This window comes from Echinops telfairi, unplaced genomic scaffold, assembly GCF_000313985.2.
Source record: "Echinops telfairi isolate 266 unplaced genomic scaffold, ASM31398v2 ScPeMD7_7469;HRSCAF=8507_1, whole genome shotgun sequence".
Classification (NCBI taxonomy): domain Eukaryota; kingdom Metazoa; phylum Chordata; class Mammalia; order Afrosoricida; family Tenrecidae; genus Echinops; species Echinops telfairi.
In genome coordinates this window covers 28,587,027-28,607,042 of record NW_022111373.1, presented here as the reverse complement: position 1 = coordinate 28,607,042, position 20,016 = coordinate 28,587,027, and the positions used below count along the sequence as shown (strand labels likewise).

The 20,016-nt window shown below is 44.3% G+C and overlaps 1 protein-coding gene and 1 pseudogene across 1 annotated transcript in view; both read right to left on the bottom strand.

The window, feature by feature from the left end:
• The window catches only part of FEM1C (fem-1 homolog C), a 97,594-nt gene that overhangs the window by 36,148 nt on the left and 41,430 nt on the right, over positions 1 to 20,016 (bottom strand). The gene's annotated exons all lie outside the window — the stretch shown is intronic.
• LOC101657109 overlaps positions 10,391 to 20,016 on the bottom strand; it is a 21,265-nt pseudogene continuing 11,639 nt past the window's right edge.

The window sequence follows — 20,016 nt, the reverse complement described above, 5'->3', positions numbered from 1 at the left end:
CGCTAGGTGCCATTGTGTCAGTTTCAAGTCTCAGTGATCCTACAGACAACACAACAAAGCACTGCCCAGTCCTCCACCAGCCTCGCAATCTTTGCTATGTTTGAGCTCACTGTTGTAGCCACTGTGCGTTAATCCACCTCATTGTAGGTTTTGCTATCTTTTGCTGACTGTCCACTTTCCCAAGCATGTTCTCCTTCTTCAAGAACCGGGTCCAACTCATAATATGTCCAATGTTGTGTCACTGGCATATTGAGGACTGTTAACAAGTCTTCCTCCGATCCAAGTTCTTCACATCATCCAGCTTCTCAGAATACAGATAGAATAAGATGGCATCAGTGGCTTTGGCCCAGTTACAAAGTAATAGAAATGGAAGGGAAGAAGCTGCAGGGAACTGGAAGAAGGTCTGATGTGGCTCTTTTTGCTTCTTTCTCTCCAGGAGTGTGGTAGTCTGCAAGGCTGAATGTACAAAAACCTTCGCTCAAATACACCATCTCCAATTCTGCCTCTTAACAAGAATTCACAGTCCCTCAGTGTAGCTGCTCTCTTAGAGACTTTAGGAAGAGCGTAACCTGATTACAATAGTATAGTTCAGGAAAGAATACTTATTTGGGGCAATGGTATTTTCAAAAGGAAACAATGAACCCAACAGGATCTTAAAATTATGGTGATCTGCGGGGCAGAATTATTTTGAAAGGGAAATTTTCTCCTTGTGTTTTTGATCTAGTCTCTCTTTACTCCCCTGAACAATACAAGATGAGGGGAGCAGCAAGTTGGTCACCAAATTTTAATAACTTTCTTCTTAGTACAGTCTCCCTCTTATCACAAACTAGAATCTCTTGTTTGTGACAAACTAAAAATCTGTTTCTTTCATTTGTTATCTTCTTTCCTAAAGTTGTTAACGTGAGAGCCTTAACTCAATTCTTGATGAGTAACAGATGAGAATAATTCTGAACCTATTAAGAAACCACTTCCATTCATTGGTAATTTCCCTGCCATCAGCCCAGCCAAAGATTGGGCAGCCCTGCTGGAATAGAAGCGTGAGTTTCTTGGAAAGACGAGGTGGTGCAGTAACACAATTGACATACTTCTTCAACCAGTCTTCGAGGTGGTGCAGTAACACAACTGACATGCTTCTTCAGCCAGAGTCTTCGTCACTTCCACCAACTGACTGAATAAGCTCATGCAGATTGGATGTATTTCCTCTTTTCTGGTGGGTTTGGGTAAGAGAAGGTAGAGGAAGATGATGATATGATTCAGTTGCTAGTGATGATGATTATTATTTTTTGTTTGTTTCTCGGGCCTCTTGTTTTCTTTCTTTTTTTTTTTTTTAACATTTTATTAGCGGCTCATACAACTGTTATCCCAATCCATACACACATCAATTGTGTAAAGCGCATTTGTACATCATTCTCAAAACATTTTCTCTCCACTTAAACCCCCGATATTAGGTCCTCATTTTTCCCTCCCTCCCCGCTTCCCCCTCCCTCATGAGCCCTTGATCGTTTATAAATTGGTATTTTGTCATATCTTGCCCTGTCCGACGTCTCCCTTCACCCACTTTTCAGTTGTCTGTCCCCCAGGGAGGAGGTCACACACAGTTCCTTGTAATCGGTTCCCTCTTTCCTACCTACTCTCCCTCTACCCTCCCAGTATCGCCACTCACACCACTGGTCCTGTAGGGCTCATCCGCCCTGGATTCCCTGGATTTTCAGTTCCTATCTGTACCAGTGTACATCCTCTGGTCTAGCCAGACTTGCAAGGTTGAATTCGAGTCATGGTAGTGGGAGCGGGGAGGAAACATTTAGGAGCTAGAGGAAAGTTGTATTTCTCATCGTTGTTTCATGATTATTATCATGGTTAATTGTGAATGTAAAAACATGTAACTCTAAGGAGGTAGTTGGTAAATTTGTAATCTTGATGGGGCGGGGGGAATAAAAAAAAGAGTCATCTCAGAAGCAGGAAGTGGAAGGATCTCACTGCCATCAATAAAGAAGAGCCAGGAGTGGAGCTTGTCCTTTGTACGCCAAGATCCTGTGCATTGAACCTACTGGACCCAGGGGCATAAAACGGTGACACCACAGAAGTGGCAGAGGAGTAGCAACAGCAGAGCCAAGAGGTAGAGTATGAGTCAGAGCCTGGGCTTCCCTGGCCCATGAAGCTGATAAAGCTGATTGTCTTCAGAGAGGAAGCTTACAGAGTAGAGTACTTCTAAGCACTTAACTTGGAGGGAACTAGGTTTGCTGATCTATGAGGTTAGAGCTGAGTGCCTAACACAGTAGGATGCCTTTTTGGCATTTATCAAAAGCAATAAAGAATTTTATATTACCTGAGGAGGGCAGAGGCTTAAAAGGCCGTGTGACTGAGAGGCCACAGCGGAGAAGAGGCTCTCGTGACTGGAAGAACTGCGTCCTGAGAATTTCTGATTCTGAATAACACATTAACTTTGCTAATAAACCCCATGATTGTTGAGTATGGTCTGGAGTTCTGTGTGACCATTGCAATGAATTTCAAGCTCAGGAACCCTGGTGGCATAGTGGGTTATAAGTTGGGTTGCTAACCACAAGAGCAGCACTTCAAATGCACTAGCTGCTCCCTTTCTGCTCTCATAAAGATCTGTAGCCCCAGAAACCCACAGGGGCAGATCTATTTATAGGTCGATTATAACTTGGATTTGACTCAATGGCAATGAGTTGAGTAGAGTTCAGTGGGAGGGGAAGTTGGGGTCACAATTGGCAAAGGAGGAAAGATGGTGGAGGTATATCTGACCTCTGCTACATAGAAACAGGCTTTGTGCTATTATGCAGTTTGATTCTCCTTCCACCTTGTGAAGTCAGAGGTCAGACAATACCTCCACGCCCTTTTTGCAGATGAGGACATCGTTGGTAATTTGGGAGGAGAGGATTCGTTCTAAGGGAATGGATCTCTCGATAGCTTCATAGTCTCTCTAGGAGTAGGACAAATGAAGGAGACCAGCTTCACCTCAGACACGAGGCCACTGCCAGTAGCAGACTCCCGTCAGCACACCAAGGCAGCTGGAAATGAAATCCTGGGTGTTAATGACCTTGGCTGCAACTTTACTCTCAGTCCTTCCTGTTACATAATCTCTGCCCATGATTCTGACTGGCTGTCCATGCCTTTTGTAGATGCTCATCCAACCAACCAGAAGTGTTCTGACATCATCAGTAATTTCTCAGCTTCAACCCCAGTCTGCTGATGAGTCCAGAAATTATCCAGACTCGACATCTGTCTATCTTATCACATTTTTATCATCACACAGTCTCATTAGCTTCGTTTCTCACAAATTCCATTGTAACCACATGTTGACCAGAATAAGTCTAATTGGGGAATTTCACCAATTCTACCTATGATATAAAAATCTATCTTCACTTGCTACAGGAAAGTGGGCCTCTAAATTATTGTTTCGTATAGTCCACAGATCTCAGGCAACAGAACTACCTAGTAAACTTGTTTTAAAATGACAGTAATTCAGATTTATAGGTTTCATGTGAACCACAAGAATCAGCATTTTAAACAAATTCTACAGATGATCTTCATGCCTACTAAATTTGAGAATAATGATCCTTTTATTTCAGCTTTTTGAAGAAAAGGTGGCATCACAAATGTGGATCCTAGTCACTTGTTTGACTGCTATAGGTCTCGACTACAATCGCTTCCTGTTAAGTTAGTCTCCACTCAGCAAGACATGTTGACAGAGAGATGACCAAGGACTTTTAGGAAGCATTAGCCTAGGTCCAGCAATATCTGTCTTTATGGCTGATGGGTTACTTCAGCAACGGTGAGAGAATTGCTTGTTAGTAAAGTCATTATCCTGACTCACATCCTAAGTGAAGAAGTCTGGTCTTGAGTTCTACATCATCATCCAGACGGATGCCAGGCAGGTCACTTCTTGTGAGTTATAGACCTATGAGATCCACTTGAAGTCTTAGGAGCCAGCTCTACTGTGGTGGGAGGAGGAGTCAGATCTCTTCTCAAGTAGGCCCCCAAACAGAACAGAAAATGCTTATTTCCCTCTCTAACTAGATCTAGGCCGCTCCTACCCCTGTCTCTGAGCTCTGCTCCCAAATCCTTGTCGGCCGGATGCGGTTGCTGTTGGGTGCTGTTTCAGAGAACCAAACACTGCCAGTTCTGCATCGGCTTCACAACTGTTCTTATGTGTGAGCCTAGTATCGGAGCCACTGCATCAGTCCGTCTCAGGAAGCGTCTTCCTCTTGTTTTGCTCCCCCTCTACTTTACCAAGTAAAGTGTCCTTTTCCAGCGACTCTTCTCTCCTGAGAACCTGTCCAAAGTACTTGAAACAAAGTCTCGCCCTCCCTGCTTCTAAGGAGCATTCTGGCTGTACTTCTGACACGGATTTGTTTGTTCTTCTGGCAGGCCAGATGCTAGAGACTCCCGAACACCTTCTCATCCTTCCCTTTTTACGCAGCCTGGGAAGCAAACTGTGCTTTCACAGTCTTCACTCCTTGCTTATCTTTATAGCCTGTCCCGTTCCAGACTCTGTGCTTCAATATTTCCTTCTCACACACTTATCAATGTCATTCCCATATAACAGCTCCCAAATGTTTCCTTGGACACTCAGCTTGAAAGTCAACTTCCCTCCGGTTGGTTGTGATGAATCATTCTAGATGCATCTACCTCCGCCAAGGTGACTATCCCAAATTCCAGAACTGCTTCCACCCCTCCTAATTGCTCATGCCATTGGTCCTCTGAATGGAATCCACTATGTTCCACTCTGAAAGTCTACTGTAAAGCCATACTGCCCAAGGACCTGCTCTACTTTATTTATTTTCCCTCTGAGTCCCGAAGAAGCTCTCGGCAATTGTGTCTGTGTCCCCCACTCTATCTTTAGGTCCTTCCTCCATATGCTGATCATGTTTTGCTACTGAGCACTCTCTGAGGAGGCCAGGGCTGTAGCAGGGTCAGTCAGTTCCCTAGCCCCAATTCAATTTCTGTATTTTTTTCCATCTACCCGTACTGGCACGTTCAACATGTCTTATGCCAGCCCGGTCCTCAACTCAGTCCTAATGATGAGAGCCTTGTCATCCTGACTCTTTCTTGCTGGACTCAGCTGTGAGCAAACCTTCTAGCTCCCAATACTTCTGAGTGGAAACTCCTTTTCCAGTTGTTGGCTGAACTCTGACCCTGATAACTGTGGCTCCAGTATGACTCTTCCACTGGCATTATTCTCTGACAATGAACTGGCTTTGCAAAGCCTGTCCCATGTGCTACTAGGTAGGTGAGACAGTTTATTGTGCCAGCCTGGCTGATAAACGCAGGTGGGATTGACTGAGGGGCGGAGAGATGGATGGCTTGGTGAGCCTTGCCTTTCTTGTCTCTCGCTCTGTGATCATCGGACCAGTGTGCGGCTGCCTTGCTTGTTCTGTGCTTTAATTTAAAGGCTACAGAGCCTGTGGGACGCCTAGCCTGTGGACTGTGTTGCTGTAAGTTGAGGTCCCTTTAAGACTTCTCTGGAGCTGGGGACTGGCAATTGGTGACCTGCCTTGTGATTGGCTGCTGTGCTGACATAACCTAGCTCTCTCTACAAATAGAGGAAGATCTGGCATCAGATAGAGACTGGAAGGACTGCTAGTCTCTCAACTTTCTCTCACGGACACGTGAGTTGCACTAAGCCATTTATAGTGCTTCTAATTTAACTGTTTATTTCTTGTATATTTATCTGTATATGATTGTATATTTATCTGTATATGATTTAAGATTGTATATTTATCTGTATATGATTTAACATTTCATTTCTCGTTATATATCTAATTATCTTTATGATTTAACATTTCATTTCTTGTTATATATTAATTACCTTTATAAATAAATATACTATATTATCAAGAATTTGGTTTTATCTCTCTAGAGAACCCTGTCTAACACAGTAGGTTTCATACAGAGTCTTGTCTTCTTTCTGCTTCCAGATGCCTATTGCAGCCACCATGCTCACAGTCCAATATTGAGTTATGATTCTTCGTCAAACAGAGGTAAACTTGGTAGTGACAGTTATGTTAGCACACTAATTGCTCTTGTGGAGTATCCTTCAGGGACTGTCAGAAAGCTTAAATTTTTTGTTTGTTTGTTTGTTTGCGTGTTTAAGATGAACGTGTCTGTCATTAAACACTCCAAGTCCATTTCAATTTTACCTTTCCTCCTCCTTTTTTTTAGCCACTCAGACCACTATTTTAAATTTCAGGGATAAGAAATCTGGAGGGATTTTTTGTTTTGCTTTTTTTTTTTTTAAAGAAACATACTACATATACTCACACAGCCCATCTCCAGGAATGAAATCAACAACAATATCCTATTAAGCCCTCCATATATGTGGTCCTGTTTCTGTCGCCTCATCCTTCCTCCTTCCCACCTCAGTAACCTATGCCTCTCCTCCGCTGTTCCCGCCCCCAGCCCTGGCCTCCGTGTAGCCATCAAGTTCTAAACCACATGAGACTTATACTAGTAGTAGCTCTGTGTGATAGACTTAAGGTGCGTCCCTTGAGAAATGCAGATCAAATCCTCAGGTTATATCCTGGAAGGTGAGCAGTACCAAGCATCCATCCTATTTGGGCTCAATGTAAGCAGTTTACCATAATTTGTTTTATGTTAGCTAAACCAGTTTACTGTTATTTATTTTTCTTATTATCTAACAAGTATTTACTCTTGTCCTGTGAACAGGACAGATTCCTTGATCAGATTCTTTAATCTGAGCCACCCAGTCCAAGGTCACCCGAAGCATCGCTTCGGCTGCTACATCCCTAATCAAAGGAACTCTTTATAACTGGGCATTTGTGGAGGATAAGCAAATCTGAGCCACCCAGTCCAAGGTCACCCGAAGCATCGCTTCGGCTGCTACATCCCTAGTCAAAGGAACTCTTTATAACTGGGCATTTGTGGAGGATAAGCAAATGTCATCAACTCATTCAGATATTATCTATTTGCTGCTGACTGTGCCCAGTGTGTGACCAACATGGATGCAGGAGGTGTACTGTACTCCCTGATCATCTAAATTACTTCACCTGGGCTGAGGTGTGGAGGTGGAAAGGCTTTCCAGTGGCCGTGCTGAATAGGTGGAAGCCTGAATGTTAAGCAGGAATTTTTAGATGAAAAGGTAATATGGAGAAAGTTCCAGTCAGGGAGGATAAAAAGTGCAAAGGTTCAGATATGACTGTAAACTAATACTAAAGAGAGGAGGGGTAACAAATGAAAGCAGAGAGTTTTGCAACTTAGGGAGTCGTGTAAAATAATTTGTACTCCATACTATGGTTAAAGAACTTTCTCAAGTTAGAATCCAAAGCTGAGCAAATAGGGCAAGGTGAAGGTTAAGGGATGCCAAGTAAAAATCAGCTTCTGCTCTTATTGAGAGCTAGCTGGAGATGCTGCTGCAAACTTTCTAAGTCACTGGCTTCCTAGTCAATGGGCTACCCAGAGTGCCATTCTTTGAAATCATAGTCTACCTAGCGCTCAAGGTCTACCTTCTGGATCCAACCAAACTAAACTCATTGCTATTGAGCAACCCCCTGTGGGTTTCTAAGACTGTAACTGTTTTCGGGAGCAGAAAGCCCAATCTCTCCCTGTGGAGATCCTGATGGTTTCGAACTGCTGACCATGCAGATCGCAGCCCAACGTGTAACCACTACACCTCTAGGGCTCCTACATTCTGGATCAGTGAGTGAAAAAGTAATTTGTTTATATCCAACCTCGCTCTCACAAAACACAGCACACACCTGTACTCTATTTCAGTAGATTCTAAAGACAGAGTCCCATATTTTTCCTGGCCAGAAGAGCCCTATCTGTTACAGCTCCGCTTCATCAGACCACAGAATGAACAGTAACCTTAAGGGTGTGTTTGTTTTGTAAAACCATAGCCTGGGTCCCTTAGTTACAATAATGTCAAGTTCCCACCCACTGTTCCTAGGGAAACACCCAGTCACTCACTATAAGCCAGAATGCAAATGTTAGCGGTCTAAGGAAGTCAAATGTGTTGACCAGTTCCACGATACTGTGGCTAGAGGTAGAATTTTCAGGAACCCTTTCTTGAGGGGTAGATAACTAACTGGAAGTGTGACTTGGCCTAAAATGTTATTTGCTTCTACACTGGCTTTTATGCTATTGTTATTATTCCTCTGGGAGTAGTTTGCACAGTACAAGGTTCTGAGGAGATAAATCAAAGAAAAGGTTTTGCGACCTTCACATAAGACTATTAGACTTAGGGGTGTAGTTTTGTAATAGATCTGGTTCTGTCTCTATAATTGCTTCACTTTCGTCTGTGTCTTTGGGGAACAAAAGTGTCAAAAATATACTTTCTACATCTTCCCGAGACCAAGAACCATTTTCAGACTCAATTCTGTTTGCATTAAGCAACAGAATTCAGACAGTGATGATGATGATGAAGATGAAAACAATCGCCACTAATATATACTCCTGTGGCAGTTACATAACGAAGGGGTGGAGTCTAGCCTGTCAATCAGGTCGCAGCTTAATGACCTCATTTGGAGGTGCTAAGGAGATAAATAGCTCACTGGAGGCAGGAGACATAAACTCACCCTGCCAGACATTCCTGAAGGAACTACACTGACGCAGCCAAAGCCCTGGAGCTGGAGGAGCCACGTGGTGAATCACGCCAGTGCTGAGATGCTTACACTGCCACTGGACTCACAAGGCTTTCCACCCACTGGCCTGTGATCTTTCTGCATTTGGTGTCATTGCATGTATTTTGTGAGTCTGAAGAGGAATTTACAGACTGGTATTGTACACATGGGCTAATATTGGACTTATGGACTTGATCTGGACTAGGCTATGTTTTCTTAATATACAATTACTCTTTTATATAAAGCTCTTTCTTATACACCTGAGTGTCTATGAATTTGCTTCTCTAATCCACCTGGACTAACACAACCCCTATCTCCATTACTTTATGAGATTTTATGATTTTCCAATGTTCTATTCATAACTACTCTAAGTATGTATTTTAAAACTCCATTGGCATAGACAAAATGTCCCAAAATACACTTACTGTGTTTCTGCTGCCCTATTTCAAAGAAAAATATGTACAAGCTGACTTGACATTGGTCCTACTAATCTCTCCATTTCTGTATCACTCTTTAAAGTTGGATGTTACTTGATGCCCTGCTTTCCTCCTATACTCTTCGTGGGTTCCCATAATGCCGTGAATACCCATATTACTATGATGTAAAGATTCAGCTCTTCTCTATCAAGTGTCAACCTGGACCTTGAGTAGAAAAACTGCCTCTGCACTAGTTTCCAGATACAAGTTACCAATTAAATCAAATCAAATACAAGTTACCATCAAGTCAATTTTGTCTTCTGGTAATCCTCTGTCTATCAAAGTAGAACTGAACTCCATAGGTGCTACAAGGGGTGATTTTCCATTTTTGGAAGTAGATCTCCAGGCCTTTCTTCCAATGCTTATCTGGGTAGACTTGATCCTCCAATCTTTCAATTATCTAAGAGCATTAACCATTTACACCACCCAGGAGCTCCAAATCAGATGTCAATGCAGATGCCAGTGCATTGCTGTTCAGTTGATCCCAGCTCATAATCCGGGAAAGAGCAGAACTGCCTCATGGGGTTTCTAGGGATATAATCTTTTGGGGAGCAGACTTCCATAATCTTTCACCCACAGAGCAGCTAGTGGGTTCAAACCACTAACCCTTCAGTTAGCAGCTGAGCTCTTAACCACTGTGCCACTTGGAGTCCTAAACCAGATAGAAACCAAAGCGAAATTTACTGCTGTGGAGTAGATTCTGGCTGGTGGTGACTCTGTAGGACAGAGTGGAACAGGGTGAACAGAGTGGACGGGTTCCATAGGACTCCTGGGACAGTAAGTCTTTATGGGAGCAGAAAATTTCATCTTTATCCCAAAGAGCAGTTGTGAGTCTGAACTGCCAAACTGGCAGATAGCAGCTTCACGATTAGCCCACCACAAAACTAGCTTTAAAAAAATCAACAACAAATAATCAAACCCACTGCCATAGAGTGACCATATATACTCACTTCCATCAGATCATTTTCAATCATAACAGCCTCATAGGACAGAGCAGAATTGCCCCATTGGGTTTCTGAGACTTTAACTGTATTATGGGAGCAAAAGACCTCCTCTTCTTTGGAGTGGCTAGTGGATTCAAACTGCTGACCTTTCCTTTAGCACAACCACTATTCCACTAGGCTGCTGATAGCCCAATATAAACCGGGCGCTCCAAACTCACTGCCATTGAGTCGATTCCAACTCATAGTGACCCTCTAGGGCAGATTAGAACTGCCCCCTATGGGTTTTGGAGACTGTAACTCCTTTTAGTGGGGCAATTGTTTTACTTGCACAGTAGCTTGTGTCCTGAGAATCACATGTATGAGGACATCATGCTTTCCCGACACATTTCTTTATGAAATACCCCACCACCCTTTGTGGTCACGGTGCTATTGATCTGGTCTCCATCTAACCAGTTGAGAAGGGTGGCACACACCACAGCCGCTCAGAGGTCACAAGCACCACACATGGCAGCAAAGACTGAGGACTCCACCTCAATGCTCCGGATGCCAACGGCGCAGGCTGCCCTCAAGCACTGTTGCTTGGCCTTTTCGGTATACGAACAGGAGCACCCTGCAAATGGCCTTGCCCTTCAGAGAAATCCAAGGTGTACATGGTGTTCCCCACAACCACGGGGAGTTTGTCTAGCTGTTGGGACTACTGCATCAGCTCCTGAACTAGCTGGTTATTGAGGTGTGTGCTTTGAACAACTCACTTCCCCAGGGCAATCTGCTCAAACTCAGGCTTGAAGCAGGCACGCACCATTTGTTGGGTGATAACCACAGAGCCAGGCTCCAGACCTGATGTGCTGATGGTGACTTGGAAGCTCCTGGCATGGTACAGTAGCTTGGTGAGCTCATACTGCATGCTTCCAATGGGAGGTGTGCCCATACCATGGTTGACGCACAGCACTGGCCCTGCTTTATAGATGGCAAAGCAGTCAGTTCCGGCAAAGATATTGAGAGGTTCCATGCCTAGTTTTTCACATAGCTGTTGAAGGCTTTCATGTGGGAGGGGTTTCCACCAACACAGACAAACTTCACATCTCCCAAAACAGCTAAGAAATCATGTGTAATGGTTATGAGACTGAAATGGCATAAAATATCTTCTTTCATTGCTGCTACGTTTGGATTTGAAAGTTGAATGAAGCAGTCACTAAGCTGGGGACACTCCTTCAAGAAAGGCCGACGAGAAGACCCTTCCTTTGCTGCTATTCCACATTGTGGTAAGTCCACCCCGAATCAACAGACACTCTAGTTGTGGTTCTCAGTTTTCTCTCTACAGGAGCCATGTTTTCAAGTGCACAGGACCCGTCTAAGGGTAGCAGCTTGGTGTGAGATGGATCTACTGAGTGGGAGACAGAAGCCAGGCCGCTCCAGGCCCTAAGCAGCCAGCAGGAAGGTTGCCTTGGGTATCTCTGAATTGAAAAGGAAATGAGGCCTGAAGGAATCATAGTAACTTTAGTCCAATCTTGTGAAGAGAGGGGAAGTTCCAGGAAAATGCAAAATCCTGAAGGAGCAAAGGAAACCAAAGCAACCCGACTGCTGTGAGTCAATTCTCACTCGTGGTGGCCCTCTAAGACAAGTCTGGGTCTCTGAGGCTCTGAGTTACATTGAGAGCAGAAAATCTTTCTCTTTGTTGCTGCTCCTCTGCTTTACTAAGCATAACGTCCTTCTCCAGGGACTGGTCTCTCCTGACAACATGCACAAAGTATACGAGTCTTGCATTAAGGAGCATTCTGACTGTGCTCTTCCAAGACAGATTTGTTTGTTTGTCAGACAAGCCCTGGTTTTTCAATATTCGTCCTCAGCACCATTATTCAGATGCACCATGGGAGGGGGAGGGGAATACACCCTTTTGGGGGACAGTGAGCCCTGGTGGGCAGCTCTCACATACCTGGCCCCCTTTCTCTCTTCTTTTGCAGACTTTTTGCTCCAATAAACTTATAATCCTAGGTATAGAGCTATCCATGAGTTCTGTCACTCATTTCAGTGAATTCCCAAACCTAGGAAATAGTGGTATAGAGGTTAGGAGTCGGGCTTCCAACTGCAAGGTCAACAGTTGAAACCACCAGATGCTTTGTGGAAGATAGATGAGGTTTTCTAGTCCCATAGCGGGTTATGGTCTCTGGAACCCACAGAGGCAGTCCTACCCTGTCCTATTGGGTCAATATAGGTCAGTGAGTTTGAGTTTGCTTTTGAAGGGAGTAGTGGGAGCCAATGGGTCAGCAATCGAGGGGGCCTTGGAAACCTTGAGCTTATGGCTGGCAACCTGAGGGACTAGGGGAAACTGAGTTTGTAGCCAGCAGGTCAGAAGTGAGACTGTCCTAGGGATTCCCAAGCTTGCAAGTGGTATCTAGATGATTGTGTTCCTTAACTTGTGAAAGCTGGCCTGGCTCCAGGAGATGAAGGTCAGAGGATGAAGTACTGTGTGTATACCTGGTGTCAGGACAGGAGGGGAACTAAATTGATAACAAAGAGATTTGCGTTGATGGCAGAAAAGTGAGTTGTGGGGTTTCTTTCTTAGCACATATTATCACACAAAAGGAGCCCTAGTGGATATGTGGGTTAGGCATTGGACTGTTAACTGCAAGGTCAGCAGTTCAAACCCACTAGCCACTCCCCAAGAGAAAGATGAAGCTATCTACCTACCATAAAGATGTACGGTCTCGGAAACCCTAAGTACCTGTATATAGGGTCGCTGTGAGTTGGAATGGACTCGTTGGCACTGAGTTTAGTTTGGGGTTTATTGTTACACAGATGGAGAAACCAAGAAATAGAGAGGTTGCGTGTTGTTGTTGTTATTATTGTTGTGGAGTGCCATTGAGTCAATTCTGACTCATAGCAACCCTTTATGAGAGAGTACAAAAACAAACAAACAAACAAACAAAAAGTCCATAGACTTTTCTAGGTGGCTACCTTTATGAGAGCAGATCTCCACGTCTTTTCTCCCTCAGCTCTGCAAGGTGAGCTCCAAGCAGCGAGCCTTTTAGTTCACAGATAAGGGCTTAACCATTGCACCAGCATGGACAGACAGGTTGAGTAACTTTCGTAAACTCACATGGCTAGTAAGGGGGATGACGGTTAGGCCTAACTGGTTTATAACAATAAAGGGAGTTGCATGACACAGTCCTGATTTCTCCTTCTGGTGTGATGTCATATGCAGATAGGAAGCATAGAATAGCTGCCACCGTGTGCCAGGATGGAGGAAGCCAGAAGTGGAGGGAGTTTACCCAAAAAGTTAGACTTCGCTGCCAGCAACTACTATGGAAATTCACTCTGTCTCAGGACTTTTCAGCTACATAATTGAATGGATCCCTTTTACACTTGAGTTCAACCACTTCTAAAGTTTAAGACAATCTGTCTTGAAATTTTTGCTCTTGAAACCCAGCTGATGCATGAAGCTTAACTTTCAAGGTCCAATAGCCATTCTCTCTTCTTTTGTTAACAGGATCCCATTTTCTGTGGGGTGGCAACTCTTCCCCTGAATCCACTACCCTCTTTCTCCAAAAGTAAGACATCCCCCTGAAATAAGACCTACTTACAGTTTTGCCTCTCACTGAAATATAAGGCATCCCCCGAAAATAAAACCTCCCCGAAAATAAGGCCCCCCAAAGCTACTGTAACTCTGGACTCTGGACCATAGTGGCGCGTGCCACTGTGCAGCTCACTGTTGGCCACAGTGCAGCTAGAGCAGACAGGATGTGTGAGGTCTCTTTTAATAAAACAATAAACAATAAATGTGTACCGTATTCTTCTTCATGGAAAAATAACACATCCCCTGAAAGTAAGACCTAGCGCATCTTTGGGAGCAAAAATTAATATGAGACACTGTCTTATTTTGGGGGAAACAGGGTAGTTATCTGTGCCTGACAGAAGAGTTCAGTGTCCTCCCATAGCCATTCGCTTTCATCATGAAGTAGCAGAATACCTGCTTTTGTCTGTGCACAGTCACGTGTGTACTTAGGTGTGGCTATGTAATTAAGTGAGGAGCCCTGGTGGCACAGTGGTTGAGTCGGGCTTGCCAACTCTAAGGTTAGCGATTCGAAACTACCTGCCAGTTGGAGGAAGAAAGAGGAAGCTCGCTACTCCCATAAAGGATTACAGTCTCAGAAACCCAGAGGCAGTTCTTCCCTGTCCTATCGGGTCACTATGAGTTGCAGTCAACTCAACGGCAGTGAGATGTAAAAAAAAAAAAAAAGTGTGTTGTGTTCATATTACAGGGAAATGCCTTAAAGAGCGGGAATTTACCTTACGCACTTCTCTCTTTGGCTTGAATATAGTTTGGTAGTTGGAATTGGAGCAGCTATATTGTGTCAGAAAACAGAATTTATGAATTAAGGCCAGCCTAGAAAGAAACTTGGCTCCAGGTTCTGAGAAAGCATCATGCCAGCCAGACTAGTTACCTCTGGATTTCTTTCTCTCTTTAAATTTATATTGTATCTCAAATGAAAGTTTACAAATCAAATTAGATTCCCATTCAACGATTCATACCCACATTAATCAGTGACATTGGATGTAAGCCCTGTAATGGGTTAACAACTTTCACCATTCTACCCATCCTGTTCCATTTTCATCCGGTCAGCTTCCCTACCCTCCTTGCCTCCTCATCTTTGTTTTTGTGCAAATATTGACTGTTTGGTTTTGCATAGCTGATTACTTAAATAAGTACATTCTTCATGAGTGTTATTGTTTGGTTTATAAGTCAATCTATTACTTGCCTTCAAAGTGACCCCCAGGAGTGGCTGTAAAGGATATCTTAGGGCGATATTCTCCAGAGTGCTAGTCTCCATCAGTCCAGTAAATCTAGTCTTTGTGTGAAATTCGAGGGTTTTCTCCCATTCTAACCAATAACTTCTATTGAGTCAGAACAAAACTCAACAGAAGTTCTATTCACAATTGTCAGGATTCTGATCAGAATTGTCAGTAGTGTTAGCAAGGCATCATCTAGGTCTTTGGTTCTTAGGCTTGGATTTCTTTTCCCTGAGAAAGTAAATAAAATAAACTTCCTATGGCACTCTGCTTTTATTTTTGAGCATCAATTTTGAGACTTTCTGTAGATCTGGTGATAAAAATAATCTTAAAAAAAAAAAAATCTTTCCCTGAGCCTGAAACTATTGGGCTCTACCACATGGAGCAAGCCTCAAAACAAACAAATAAACAAAAACTCACTGCATTTCAGTTGATTATGATTCATGGCAAACTACAGGACAGGGTAGAACTGCGTGAGTTTCCAAGATTTTAGCTCTTTATGGATTCAGAAGACTCGTTCTTCTGAGGAGCTACTGGTGGTCTAGAACTGCTGACCTTGCAGTTAGCAGCCCAACTCGTAACCACGATGCATTCAGGGCTCCGTGAGGAAGCCAACTATAGACTAAAGTTAATATAAATGAAAAACAAATGAAGAGAAAGACCAAGTCTTTGGTGCCATGGTTTGAGACACTGGGTCTTGCCATGTAAGAGGTCAGATATGCCCCCACTCAATACTAATGTGTTGCTTAACTCGGGAATTAGTTAACTCCTTAAAATCAGGACTGATGCTATTTGGATTTAGGCAGCTTGCTAACCTTGACCCTGACTGAGTTATGTGAGTCAGTACATGTACATTCCTTCCTCCGATTTTTTTTAGCTTTTGCTTAAACCAATTTGAGTTGAATTTCATTCATCTGCTATCAAAAACTTCCTGACAAGTAGTCAACAAATAAAGGCAACGTTTTATGTTGCCGTTGTTAGGCACTGTCTAGTCAGTTCTGACTTAGAGTGACCCTGTGCACAACAATGAAATACTTCCCAGTCCTATGCCACCTCACAATTGTTATGTTTGAGCCCATTGCTGCAGTCGCTGTATCAAACCATCTTATTGAAGGTCTTCTTCTTTTTCACCGCCCCTCTACTTCATCAAACGTGATGTCCTTGTCCAGACACTGTCTCTCCTCATACCATAGCTAAAGCACTTGAGAGAAAGCCTTGCCACCTTTGCCTCCAAGGAGCATTCTGGCTGTACTTCTTCCAAGACAGATTTGTTTGTTCTTTGGCAGATCATGGCTCTTTCAATAGTCTTTGCTAGTACCATCATTCAAATGTATCAATTCCCCAGTCTTCCTTATTCAGTGTCCAACTTTGACATCCATAGGCTGCAATTGAAAATACCATGGCTTGGGTCAGGGTCATCCTTGTTTTCAAACTGATATCATTGGTTTTCAACAATTTAAAGAGGTTTTGTGCAGTAGGTTTACCAAATGCAATGCATTGTTTGATCTCCTGACTGCTGGTTCCATGGGTATTGATTGGATCCAATCAAGATGAAATCCTTGTTTATCATGATGTTACTTATTGGCCCAGTTATAACCATTTTGTTTCTCTTTATGTTACATTGTAATCCCTATGGAGGGCTGCAATCCTCCATCTTCAAGGATTTCATGTCCTCCTCACTCTCACCAATCAAGGTGGTGTCATCTGCATATCACAGGTTGGTAATAAGCCTTCCTCCAATCCTCACACTGCATTATCTTCATATAATCCAGCTTCTCTGATCATTTACTCAGCATAATGATTAAATAAATATGGTGAAAGGATGAAACCCTGACATACACCTTTTTTATTCTAAAATCTTGTTCTCTAGACACATCTGCCTCTTACTTGATGTACCAGTTCTACATCAGCACAAAGAAGTGTTCAGGAATTCCCATTCTTGTCAAGGTTATCCATATACAACAAATACAAACGAATAAACACTAGGAAGGAAAAGGGACCCTAAGTGGCACCATAGTTAAATAGTTGCATACTGAAAGGTCAGCCATTCAAATGCATATAGTCCATTCTATGGGGAGAAAGAAAAAGCTGCTGTTTGCTGTAAAGATTTGCAGCATTGGAAACCCCATGGGGCAAAACCAAAAAGCAAACTCAGCCTCTAAAATCCTACATGGGGTTCTTTGAGTCAGAATCAACTTGATGGCAATGGGTTGAGTTGGTCACGAGGTGAACCCAGTACCATGTGTAACTAAAAGAAGCCAACATGTGTGGGATGTGGTGGGTGACAAGAGCGAGGGCTGCAGAGGCAGGCAGAGGGCAGACTATGCAGGCCCATAGCATTTTGGTTTTGTGCAATATCCACGGTAATCAAGGATGTAGAGTATGTTCCCCGCCTGACAGCGAGAAATAACTTGATGGCAAATGAAGTGCTGTGGTATGAAGAGGAAAAACATAAAAACTTCCTTGGGGATTTTAAAGGTTACCCTATCAATCTTCTGAAACTGAGTCATTAGATACCTAACTAGTCATCCTATACCTTCTCTTGCCTCCTCTATCCAGATTTTCACTCAGATACCTGGAGAGACTATCATGCTACTTTTCCACTTAAATTCTCCCTGCTCTTAGGAAGAAGTCTACAAACGTTAATGTGTTTTATGATGTCCTTGTTTGGGCCGGGTCTGAACTAGGCATCCCCCCGTTTGGACTAAGCTGAAGTAGGTCTGGACCCTGCAAGTGCTTCCCTGCACATCCCAAAGGTCAGCAGCAGCCGGCACCAGATACGATAACCGCCAGATAAGATAACCAGTGAAACCAGATGTTCTGGGTTCAAAGAAAGCTGCAAGGAGTTGACAAGCAATTCTCGGAGTTTCCAGATCCTATATGCTGATTGCCATAATTGCCATACATTCCTCATCACCCCTTTAAAAACCCTCGCCCCCAGCTGCTGAGTAAAACTTCCCTGACCTATTGGCCTAGGTCACATCTGGAAGCTCCCCCATCCCCTAACAAAGCTATTTCTGTTTCTGCTCTCCCTTGTCCTGTCTGTTATGTCCGTCTTCCTTCCTGTTCCTCAGTTCCGCCTTTACATTTGGTGCCGAAACTCAGAAGAGGTGGGCTCCATTCTGTCCCTGCCCTGCTTCAGCTGGGACACAGCCCACCCCTCCTCTCTTCTCGAACCTCTGGAGCCTGTCTGAACGAGTGACTTCTGGTCAGTATCTCTCTCTGTATGTTCGTTCTGTCTCGTTTGTCTTGTTTGTCGCTCTGGACACTGAGGACCAGCAAACTCATACGGGAACATAGGTCCGCGGAAGGCTAACTAGTTGAAAGCCCTGAAAAGCAACCCCGGTACCAAAAGGAGCTGGAAATAACTGCCTTTCCTGAAGGGGTGCAACGATAAGGCCAGTTTCTCATGTCCATCTTTTCTCTGTGTCTACCTTCTCTCATGTGGCCTCCAGCCTTTTGTCTCTGTGTTTACCTCCTGGGATTCCTTCTGATAACAGGACTCCTAGCACTAGGCTGAGCAGTCACTGCACCTCCTGCATGGACTGGAACGCAGAGGGTATGTCTGAGCCTTTTCTACCTGTTGGTGTGTTTTGCATCTGCAGCCCCGCAGTGCTTTCTCTAAAATTTCCTGCTTCCCCTTACTCTCACCCTGAACAAAGGCCTAACTAACTCCATTTTTACTGGCCATAAAGCCAGGCTCCCCTCCCCCTCCTCAGCTTACATTACGTCTCTCTCTGATCCAAGGTCCCTGTCTGCCAGTTAAAGCCGCAGGCCTGCTCCAGGGAACCTTCCTGTCCCGGAGAGTCCAGGACTCTCCCACTGGGCCCCTAGCTCTGACTGGGATGCCTCTCAGGGTTACCGGGCCACCTCCTGACTGATGGGTGCGAATGAGAACCAGGGGATGCCCTTCTCCTCTGTCCGTACCCCCTGCAGTTTGAGACACAATGGGAAGTCTTCTGTCCCAACCCCCTAAGGACAGTCCTTTGGGGTGCCTACTGCCAACCTTACTGAATGTGGTTTGGTTCCTGATCTCTGGCCCTATATGCCTGGTCTTTTTCTGTAACCAAGTTTGGGCTCAATACCAATTGGACAATGAGTTGCACTAGCCAGAAAATAGCACTTTCGATTTTAAAGTTCCCCGCAACCTCAACAATTTTTGTCAACAAACTCACAAATAATCAAAAGTCCTATATGTTCAGGTCTTTTTCTGTCTTCGCTCCTGTCCCTCTCTACTACCTATCACCCTGCTCAAGACCTCTTAGCCAAACACTCTCTTAATCAGGCCCAGACTGTACTCCCCTTCCGTCTTTCTCTGGATCCCCTGACTCCTTATCTGCGTCCCCAGTAAGACCTCCTCCATATTGTGGGTACCCCTCACCATCACCTCCTCCGCTACCCCCTCAACTCCCAAAGGCTGAAGTACTGTGCCTCCAATACCCATCCCCTCCCCGAGCCAGACCCCTCAGACGTTCAGGAGTCTCTCTCTCTCTCCCCTTCAGACGTTCAGGAGTCTCTCTCTCTCTCCCCTTCCTGGCTCCCTCCCTGCTCAGCCTCCTCTGAGCCAACACTTGCAACTTCTAACAGACCTCTCCCAGATAGGGAAGCAGAGCGCAAATCAATGGTCGCCACCCTGAGACTGGGAGGAGGGAGGGGTCAGAAAGCTCCAGGAAGTAACAACTTTAATCGCCGCACTTTTGATTTCAATATCCTCTGAAATCTCGACAATTTCTGCCAGTAAACTCACAAATAATCTGAGATTCTGTAGATCCAGGCCACCTTTTCTCTGAGCTCCCGTCTCTTTCTCTGTATTTCTTGCTCCCCTTCCCAAGTCCTCTTGACTTAAAAAAAATTCCTCTTCTCCTGCTTCTGAAACCCACCCCACCCCCCATCCCCACTCTGGTGTCTGCCTTTTTGGACCTGCCAGAACACCTTGTCTCCCCTCCTACTCACCTCTCTCCCTTTTCTGGCCACCAGGAGCCCCCCATGTCCTCTTCTCCTGATCTACCTGCCTCGCTAGAGGAACCTGAGTCTGCACTTGCCTCCCTGGTTAGCAAGCACATGCTATCGCAGAACCCCCTTCTCCTTTGTCCACTCTGGGAAGTGGCCAGGACTGAGAGAGTGGTCCGGTTCATGTTCCCTTCTCTCTCACTGATTTATCTCAGATTGAAAAGCATTTAGGCGCCTTTTCTAATGATCCCACCA